This window comes from Lemur catta, chromosome 16, assembly GCF_020740605.2.
Source record: "Lemur catta isolate mLemCat1 chromosome 16, mLemCat1.pri, whole genome shotgun sequence".
NCBI lineage: Eukaryota > Metazoa > Chordata > Mammalia > Primates > Lemuridae > Lemur > Lemur catta.
The window spans coordinates 36,828,389-36,838,891 of record NC_059143.1 but is presented as its reverse complement, the minus strand read 5'-3'; the positions used below and the strand labels follow the sequence as shown (position 1 = coordinate 36,838,891).

The window sequence follows — 10,503 nt, the reverse complement described above, 5'->3', positions numbered from 1 at the left end:
CCAGTATAGCAAATATATAGAAACAGAAAGCAGATTTGTGATTGCCTAGTGCTGGAGGGGATAGGGGGAAACAGGTGGTGACTACTAATGGGTATAGAGTTTCTTTTTGGGGTGATGAAAATGTTTTAAAATTGATTGTGGCGATGGTGACACAACTCTGTGAATATACTTCAAAACCATTGAATTGCTACTTTAAGTGGGTACATTTTATAGTATGTGAATTATATCTAAATAAAACTGTTCTTTTTTTTAAAAAAAATACAAGATAAATAAAATAAAATATATTGCTGGTAGAACTGGCACAGCCACTTTGTCAAAGTGTGGCAGTGTTAAAAAGTTGAACAGATACTTATGACCCTGAAATCCCACTTAGATATTTACTCAAGAAAACTGAAAATTCATGTTTGCACAAAAAATCATAAGCAAATATTTATAGCAGCTTTATTCATAACCACCAAAAACTAGAACTAACCTAAATGCCCTTCAATAGATAAATGGATAAACAAAATATAGTACATCCATACAAAGAAATACATCTCCACAATTAAAAAGAAAGAACTACTTAACTTTTTTTTATTATTATTTTTTTACTACTTACATTAATACATGCAACGTGGGTGAAATTCAAAAGCATTAATCCAAGTGAAAGGAGCCTATGTAAAAAATTCCTTTTATATGACATTTTGGAAAAGGCAAAATTATAGAAACAGAAAATAGATTAGTGGTTTCCAGGTGCTAAGATGTGGGGAGAGATTGACAAAAATGGGGCAGCCCATGAGAATTATTGAGGGTGATAAGATTGTTCTGTTTCTTGACTGTAGTGGTTGTTACATGACTGTGAGCATTTCTGCAATTCATGGAACTATATCCTAAAAGGAGTAGATTTTATGTATGTCAATTAAAAGAAATGAACTAAAAAATATGTTAAGTTCTAACTATGGGTGTAGTGAATTCCTAATAATGTTATGTTGCCTCAGCATCTATTTTGAATACAGGTTTAACTTTCTCATTCCAGAAGCAGGGCTTAGTCACACTTGACACAGTTTCCAGCTTTCTGCCTACTCCCAGTTTGTCAGTATGGTCGATCCGTATATCTGCCTTATACAACTGCTTCCTGGTGACCATCTCCCTGTGGGGCAGCTAGATACAACCTACTGACTCGCCCCACTAACCCCACACCCCTCACGGACTGCACAGATATGTCCCAGTGACCACTTCTCAGGCACAGCATGATTCCGCGGAACTCACGCCTCAGCCCACCAGTTAGAACTCTCCGAAGGAAACCTGCTTGGGTAGCACCCTGAACCCCAATAAAGGCCTGGGTTCATAGGTTCATCTCTCTGGCTCCCCACCTGCTGGTTGAGCATACCACCTGCAACCTTCCCACTGGCCCTCAGCAATACCCCTCTTCTCGCATGCTGTGAATGATAACCTGTTTCTGTTCTCTCATGGGTTTTGTTGTTGCCTCTTGTGTCTCACCCGACTGGCACACTTGAACCTAACTTTTCTCCTGGTCAGGGCTCTTAGAGAGTGGCTATCTTGGCAGGAATAAACTGGACATAGTTCAGACAAGAGCCAAAAGGGTGTCTACCAGTATACACAAGTTTCCTGTGAGAGGGACATTTGGTCACAGGTCAGACACTTAGGCATTGGGCCATCTACCAGGATAAAAAACAGTATCACGTGAAAGACACACTGTGAACATCCATGACCAAATTCCCTGGACCTTCATTAAGTCAGGGCTAGGGATTTGGCCACTCTGCAGAGAGAGAGATCTCAGGAGCCACCTAGAGAGAAATATTACACAAAAATGGGACAGTGCTTGTATCTTTGTCAATTAAAGGCAGCAGTTTTAGAGACACAACGGGGATTTTCACTGTTACTTTCAATGTGAGCACAGCTCATACACTGATGTGTAGGGAGGGTTGGCAAAGAGGTAGGAAAGTGAAATGTGAGTTGGAGTGGAAGTGGGAAGGGTTTTGTCTGCCATCGGGGAAAGCTGTCAGTAAAGGAGAACCTGAGGCATCTGTGGGACAAGATGTGGTCTTGTAGGCAGAGGTGCAGCAATACAGAGGCTGCTGGAGCTGTCACAGCATAGATAAGGAAGCTGACATTTTCAGAAATAACTAATAACTATGGGAGAGTAAACCTAAAGGATATAAAAACAGGAAAGACTAAAGAATGTTTTAAAAGTCCAACTTAAGAAGTACAGGAAAACAGACTACAGGGGCCCTTTTTCCCTCCAAAAGGAAAAGACCAAGTTTCAACTGTCCTCTCACCAATGGCCATCTGCATCGTCCCTATCGTCAGATGGAGGGACATACCTAAAGCCAATTTGCAAAGTGCTTGCAGGTGCTCAGTAGGTGGTCAGTAACTAGACCTGCTGTGCCTTTTGGCACTATGCACGCTGGTGGCTGTCCGGCTCAGCAACTGAGTAAAGCTCTTCCCAGCTGCAATTCTTTTTTTCTTTAATTAAAACTTGGAATCTTTATTTTGTCTGCATCCCTGGGCACTAACTAAGACTGGCCAGCCGGTCCCTGGGAGCGTCCCCACCTGGTCCAAGAGGAACCGTTACTTCTTTGCTGCGGTGTCCTTGCCCGTGGGCCTTTCGGGCTTGCGGTGCAGCCGCGGCCTTGTCCTCTGCCACATGCCCATAGTCCCAGAGGTTCAGGGTCTCAAGAAATCGCCACATAGTCCTGGATCGCCTCGCAGCAGCGCGGGGCGGGGGGGGGGGGGGTGGTGGTGGTGGTGGCGGGGTCTATCTGTAGGTGTATTGTGGCCCAAGTGCTCACAGCTGGAGGTTTCTGTGCTCTTTGTGTAGGGGATGCCCTGCTGGGTGAGCAAACTTTTAAGCCTTTTTCTCTCCTTCGACAGATCTTTATGTGCCTTTGGGCAGTTTTCCAGGGTCTCAAACCCCAGGCCCTTAGGACCGCCTTCCTGCTGCGTGGGTTCATTTTCTCCTGGGGTCTTTAAATAGCCGCGTCCTCAGAAAGTGCCCTCAGCAACTTCTAATAACCCTGGGGGGTGATCAACTCATCTGCCAGGTCTGCCTCCAGCTGGTCCCACTGCCGCTGCGGTGCCTGGCAGGGCTGGGTACACTAACAAAGAGTAGGGGTGGCAGACGAGGGGGGTCTCGAACGTCAGCGAGTAGACGCAAGTGCTGGGCTCAGACCCGCGGGCCAGTCGGTTGCCTTTTCCACGGGTAAGCTCCCACTTGTTCTGCGGGCTCCGGGAGCGGCAGGAGTCGCCGTCCCGCATCCACATGCCCATGCCCGCGAAGGTGCCTGCTAGATGCCGAGTCCCGCTGTACGTGTTCCCGCAGAGGGTCGCTCGTGCTGGGTCACGTTGTGGGACGGGCAGAACTCATACTCGTACCAGAAAGTCAGAAGAGGTGCACGCGCCCGGACACGGGTAAAGGCGCCCTCTTGGGCTGGAGACCACTGGTCTGGGGCAAGAACAGGTTGTTCACCCTACGGGAAGCGCCAGGATCCGCGGGGACCGGCCCAGGGCGCCCCGCGAGGCCGCTCACCGGAACGCGCTGGGCTCCTCCACTTTCCTCTTGGCGGCGCCTGGCCCGCGCCCGCCAGCCGGAGGAACAGCGGGACGCTTGTCGCCTTCGCCGCCATAGCTCGGCGGCGGTCACGTGGAGGCCTTGCAACTCTCATTTATGTTGTCTTACACAATCCCTGCAAACTTTAACTTGGCACTTCCTGTGTTGCTCTCTCTTCTGAAACAAGGGGCTAGACCAAAGATTCTTCCTGACGGACTGAGGCAGCTGCTTGTGGAACATATTTATTCAAAGGAAAACAGAGATCTTTGTTTGCCATGTTCCTTTGTGGTGTTACAAGCTACTTCTCAAAAAAACTCATTTATGTAATGAGTAAAAATAAATGCGCATATAGTAAATTCATATTAATTACATCTAATAACATGTTTAAGAACAAAGTTTTATAGTGATAATTTGATTTTTTAGAATCCAAACAAAAAAAAAACCTGCCCATGTTAAATTAAAACACTATCATATTTCAAACAAATTGTACAAAAATGATTTTTTTCTTTTTTGGTTCTTTGTTTTCAGACAATTTTCTGCTATGCTTGAGACCAATAGAATTTGGAACAATTACAGTTTTTAAAACAACACAAAGCAAAGCCAAGACATAACAGAGAAACTGAAAGAACGGTCTTGCTAACAGCTAACAAGAAAATAAATTTCTAACGGGCAGCCACTTAGAGTAACATAAACCCAGCCTCTAAAGTTAGTGACATGAATATCTCTCCTACAGAGATGTTTAGCAATTAAAAGAAGCTGAGCAAACAAAAGAAGGTGCAAACCCTCATTAACATTCGCCGGAGCTAGCCAATTCACATTCCAAAAGGGAAAAGAGTTTCCGGGAGAGTGGAGGAAAGGGTAGACTATGTGATGGACTGTCATCAAAAATTCACTGCCTGTAAAAAGGTTTTTGAGTATTGTTTAAACGGCCTTGAAGTTTCTGAGCGGACAGTAGGAGTGCAAAGTCCTCATGCTTTCTCAAGAAGAGACAGTACGCGCTATCTAAAGGAAAGAGGAAAGTAGTTTCTGTTATCAGTCTGCTACGTGAGAAACAGAAGACGCCAACACAGCAGTTTCTCGGCTGTCTTCTGCTAACTGGGCTACAGTCTTAAATCCCCGCTCCCCTCCTCAGTCTGACCTAATGAAGAGTCAGAGTCGTTTGGCCTCAGGGCCAGCGACTCTTTATTTTCTGGCGCTGTGCCCTCTCTCTCCGGAGAGAGTAAATAAACTTCGCTTCTTTCTATCCAATTCTTTCTCACCTGCCTACGGATTTCACACCCTAACAGACGCCTACCATAAACACTCTGAAGCTGCAAACATTTATCTTCCTAAACCACCAGGAGAAGAAAGGGTAAGTCAGGGGACACAGCAGAGGGACAAAGTCTTATCACAATGCTAGGGGGGAAAAAAAGATGACACATGGTGACAATAACTTAAATTCAACTGTAGTGTGAAAGGCTTGCCTAGCAGAAAATAGCAATAATCCTGCGGCAGCCTCCAGCTGGTCTCCCACCTGTGAACCTCCTCCTGTCCTAGTACTCAAGGCTCAACGAGGGCAGAGGGAATAGCGGCTGACGGTGGGAATGTAAAAGGATGCACTTTGGAAAACCACCTTGCAGTACATCAAACAATTAGGTATAGAGTCAGATTCCCGAAGAAAAGGGCTTAGGTTTCCTGCTCACGGGACCGGTGACTCGGGCTGCCCAAGTGGCGGTTTTTCTCAGCCTTCTGCACCAGGTTGTGTCAAAGTCCCCGAGGCCCGTGACGCCCTCCCTGCCGTCCGTGAGGTCACTCCGCGGCCACCGGGGCGCTCTTCGTCCCGCGGGTCCCCGGACGGGAGTCTGATGGGCCGGGCTCTGCGATCTGCCTTTCCCGACGCGGAGGCGGAGGCTCGAGTCTCAGACCCGGCTTTCCCCGCGACGGCGAAGTGGTCGTGGGCAGTGTCTGCGGGGGACTTCCCCGGATGGCGCCGGCTCAGGGACAACCCAGGTCTCCTGTCGCTGAGCCGAGGCCCCTCCTGCTCCGGGTGAGCGCTGGCCGCCGGGCGGCGAGGTTGCCACACGGAAACTCATCCTCGCAGGAGTGGGCGCAGGGGCCCGATACGCTGCACAGGGCTGGCCGACCCCACAGGGAACCCGACTTCTGGGGGGCTCCTCGGCGGGATGCCGAGCTCTCACTGGAGTCACGTCCTAGTGCAGCCAGACAGGCAACCGAGGGGACGCGGCGGGGGCTGCAGCTGCTCCAGGACCTGAGGGGACCACTGCGGCCGCTGCGCTCTCCCGCCCACTCCGAGAGGGGCGCACCTGCCCGCCCACCCCCATTTTAAGCCAGTACAATAAATAGCAAAATAACAAGAATCTTCCCGACGTGCTAAGACAGCCCCAACCATACGCTCTTGGAACAAGATGAGAGCTAAACAGACCTTTATACCTTTTATAAGGCACAAAAAGCTATATAAATTAAAGTTGCATTAAGTCCTGCGACTTTTCCCATAGGAAAGATGTTCGTTTGCCTTCCGGGCAGAACCCGGAAAATATCCAGGAGGGTGGTCCAGGTTGAGAAGGGGATCGCGCAGACTCAACTTCTCAGTGCGAAGAGGAAGTAGCTAGTTTCGGCGTCCTTGGTTGCCGTGGTGACGCCCACTTCCGGCCGGACTCACGCACCCGTCTGGCCACGATCCTTGATACCGTGGTACCCATGGCAACCAGAAGGTAGTGCCCCCGAAGCGGGCCTCACTGGCCGCTGCGACTGTGGGATCCCGACTGTGTGGCGGCTGCTGCCTGTGCCAGAGGCCCCGACAACGTAAAGACGGCTTTTTAGCTTTGTGGGACAGAACGAGGTGAAGGGAGGGCCTTACGCTCATTTTGGGAGTCCTGGAGCGGTGGGGTTGGGGATGAGGAAGGAAGCAAGGTCAGGAAGTTCGTTAGTGACCTGGGCCCTAGACCCTAGAGACCCAGCTGCCTCCAGTCTCAGGCCCGGCCCAGCCCTACTGGACCAGTAGTCAGGGCTCAAACTTCAAGAGGAAAGGGTGATATCCCATGTTCATGAATCAGAAGACCTACTATTATTAAGATGACACTACTCCCCGAATTGATCTATAGATTCAGCGCAACCCCAGTCAGGATTCCAGCTGACTTCTTTGCAAAATTAGACAAGCAATCCTAAAATTTATATGACATTTAAGGGGTTCAAAATAGCCAAAATAATATTGAAAAAGAACAAATTTGGAGGACTCATGCTCCCCAATTTCAAAATTCTACAAAGCTGCAGTAATCAAGACATATACATATGCTCGGATACTTATGTAAGGATAGACATATAAATCAACAAAATAGAAATGGGCATCCAGAAATGAACCCTCATATTTATGGTCAATTGATTTTTAAGGGCACCATAACTATTAATATTTATTGGGGAAAGAATAGTCAACAAATGTTGCTGGAACAACTGGATGCTCACAAGCATAAGCATGAAGTTGGACCCCTACCTCACCATATAGAAAACTCAAAATGGATCATTTAAATCAAAATGGACCAAGACCTAAATGTAAAATCTTAAACTATAAAACTCCTAGAAGGCTGGGTGCAGTGGCTCACACCTATAATCCTAGCACTTTGGGAGGCCAAGGTAGGAGGATCACTTGAGGCTAGGAATTGGAGACCAGGCTAAGCAAGAGCAAGACCCTGTCTCTAAAAAAAATAGAAAAATTAGCCGGACATGGTGACACACACCTGTAGTCCCAGCTACTCAGGAGGCTGAGGCAGGAGAATCACTTAAGCCCAGGAGTTTAAGGTTGCAGCGAGCTATGATGGCACTATTGCACTCTAGCCTGGGACAGAGCACTAAGTCTCAAAAAAAAAAAAGAAAAGAAAAAGAAAAAGAAACCTAGAAAAAACATAGACGTGAATCTTTGTGACCTTGGATTGGGAAATGGTTTCTTAGATATGATATCAAAAGCACAAGTAATAACAGAAAAAAAATAGATAAATTGGAATCATCAAAATTTAAAACTTGTGCTTCAAAGAACACCATCAAGAAAGTGAAAAGACAACCCACAGCATTGAAAAAAATACTTGCAAATCATATCTGATAAGGGACATCTATCCAGAATATATATAGAACTATTACAACTTAACAATAAGAACAAAAAACACAATGAAAAAATGGGCAAAGTATTTTGTTAGATATTTCTCTGAAGAAGATATATGAATGACCAATAAGCACATAAAAAGATGCTGAATATCATAGCCATCAGGGAAATGCAAATTAAAACTATAGTGAGATACCACTTCCTACCCACTAGCATGACTCTAATCCAAAAGACAGATAACAAGTATTGGCAAGGATGTGGACAAATTATAGCCTTTATACCTTCCTGGTGGGAATATAAAATGGTGCAGCAACTTTAGAAAACAGTTAAACATAGAGTTACCATATGACCCAGCAATTCCACTCCTCCTAGTTATATACTTAAGAGAAATGAAAATATGTATGCACACAAGGACTTGTATGTAAATATTCACAGCCACAAAATTCATAATAACCATTATGTGGAAACAACCTAAATGTCCATCAACCAATAAATGAATAAACAAAATGTGATATGTCCATACAATGGAATATTGTTCAGCCATAAAACAGAATGAAGTATTGATACATGCCACAACATGAATGAACCTTAAAAACATTATACTAAGTGAAAGAAGCCAGTCACAAAGACCACATATTTATATGATTCCATTTATATGAAATGTCTAGAGTAGGCAGAGAGAGAGAGACAGAAAGTAGATTAGTGGTTGCCTAGGGGGAGAGGGTTGGGGAGTGATATCCAAGTGGTGTGGAGTTTCTTTTTGAGGTAGTGAAAAAGTTTGAAAAATGATTGGGGCAGTGAATGCACATACATGAATATACTAAAACTATTGAAATGTAAACTTTTAATGGGTGAATTGGATAGTATTTGAATTATATCTCAATAAAGAAGTTTTTTAAAAATGCTCGATGCCTTTCGTTAGGGTTTGGAAAGATTTTTTTCTTGACATGCATGAAGGTTGGTTACTAGGAGAAAATGGGTTTGAAAGAAGGAACACATTTTTTAAAAAAAGAAAGAGGTGTGATAGGATTCGGAAGAGGAGGAAAGCTAATGAGGGCCTGTTCCCTAACTTCTCCACCCCACATCTCCCACAGGCCAGATGTAAAATATATAAATTCCATACCTGGAGAATTACCACTGGGATCTTGAATGCTTTTATTCTCCCATATACTCCCAGGATAGCTGTCCATGCTATGTGCAGTGTGTGACGTGGAAAAGTGAGCTGGGCCAGGCAGCAGGAGATCTAGAGCCTGAATAGGTGGTTAACCAGCCATGTGATCTTGGGTTTCTGCTGCTCTAAGTGATTTTGGAGACTTTCCTGTGGAGTGGGGAAAATAATGCTATTGTTCCATTCACCCTCTAAGGCACTTACAAGGATCAAATACGGTATGTATGAAAGTATCTTGTAAACTATAAAGAACTAAGCAAATATAAGGTTTTTAAAATTACGACTATTACTGTAATCATCAAGCTAAACTTATAGACACAAAACATTTACTTTTTAATGAAATATTCACTTATCTTTGTTTGCTTCTTCATGTCCATACCATGGCTGCACATGGATGAAAGTGAGCACCGATAATGTAAATCAGGAGCTCCCCAAGGGCAGCATCTAAGATGGTTCTGGGGGTTTGAGAAAATACCAAAGATGTTTATATTTATTTTTATTTCATCCCTTTAAATATTTATTTTTTATGTGGTTTATGATTTTGTACTATATTAGTATAGTAATGAATATATAGTATTTATATATGGCTGTGGATGCTGACAAAGTTTTTACTGAAAGGGTTGCATGATTTTAAAAATTTGCACTAATCTGACAACCTAATAAAGATCTGATACGGAAACCTTCATACACTGCTCGTAGAAATATATGTTTGTATCAACTGTCAAAGGACAGAATTACTACAAATTTAATTATAGATCTAATGGCTTTTATTTGCAATTTATTAATCGGGGCAGACCCCATTCTACAAACTAGAATGAAAGCTCCCCCTGGACAATAGCAGAGCAGTGAGTTTTGTAAGGTGGGAACAAGGAAACAGAACAATTAAAAAAAAAAACTGATTGGTTAATATCAGGTAACTTCAGTTTACTTTTTTTGTAAGGGTTAAAGCTGAGGGGACTGTGTTATGCTGGGTAAAAGTGGCTTGTTTGGGGATTTGGCTATTATTATCTCTCTTTTATTTTCCTGATTTCTCAGGAGGTCAGATAAACAATTTAGTGTTGGACTGGTGGCATTGAACTTCAGCATGAGGAACTCCATTTTGGGTGGACCTAGTGCAGGAGCTCAGTCTAAACCAACGGCCTCCTACAAATTTTATTTAACATGTCTTAGAGTATTTATACTCAATTACAAAGTAATTCTACTTTTAGAGCCTAATCTCTAAGGAACATCAGCTAAAAAGAGTCAAATGATCAAGGAGCAATGCAGTAAGACAAAATTTATTGGGGTTTCAGGAATTGCAATTCAGAAGACATAGATTCAGCTAGAAGCCAAATTGTGTTCCAGAGACAGGGAGGAAAGTAGAGGTTTTTTAGAGAAGTAAAAAAGATGCTAAGGGTGATTACATGAGTTGTTTTTAAGGAATTACCATTGATGGAGGAGGCTGGCCAGCACAAGTCCATAGTTCACTGGCCATTGTTCAGGAGATGCAGCACTAGTGAAATTCAGCTGTTTTCCAGGATGGCGTGGTCCTTGTAGTTTGGCCCAGTTCAAGGGTTCAAGGCAAGTTCGTTTTGTGTGTGTACGTGTGTATGTGTTGCAAATTTGCAGCAAGTGCAGATAGTCCTTCTTAGAATGGCTTCTGGACTCCATTTCAGACTCAGAACCAGAGTAACACCATTTCATATATCACATTTT

The 10,503-nt window shown here is 44.4% G+C and overlaps 1 pseudogene; it reads right to left on the bottom strand.

Moving 5' to 3' along the window:
* Positions 1-551: 551 nt before the first annotated feature.
* LOC123621721 lies at positions 552-4,344 on the bottom strand (annotated as a pseudogene).
* Positions 4,345-10,503: the final 6,159 nt, after the last annotated feature.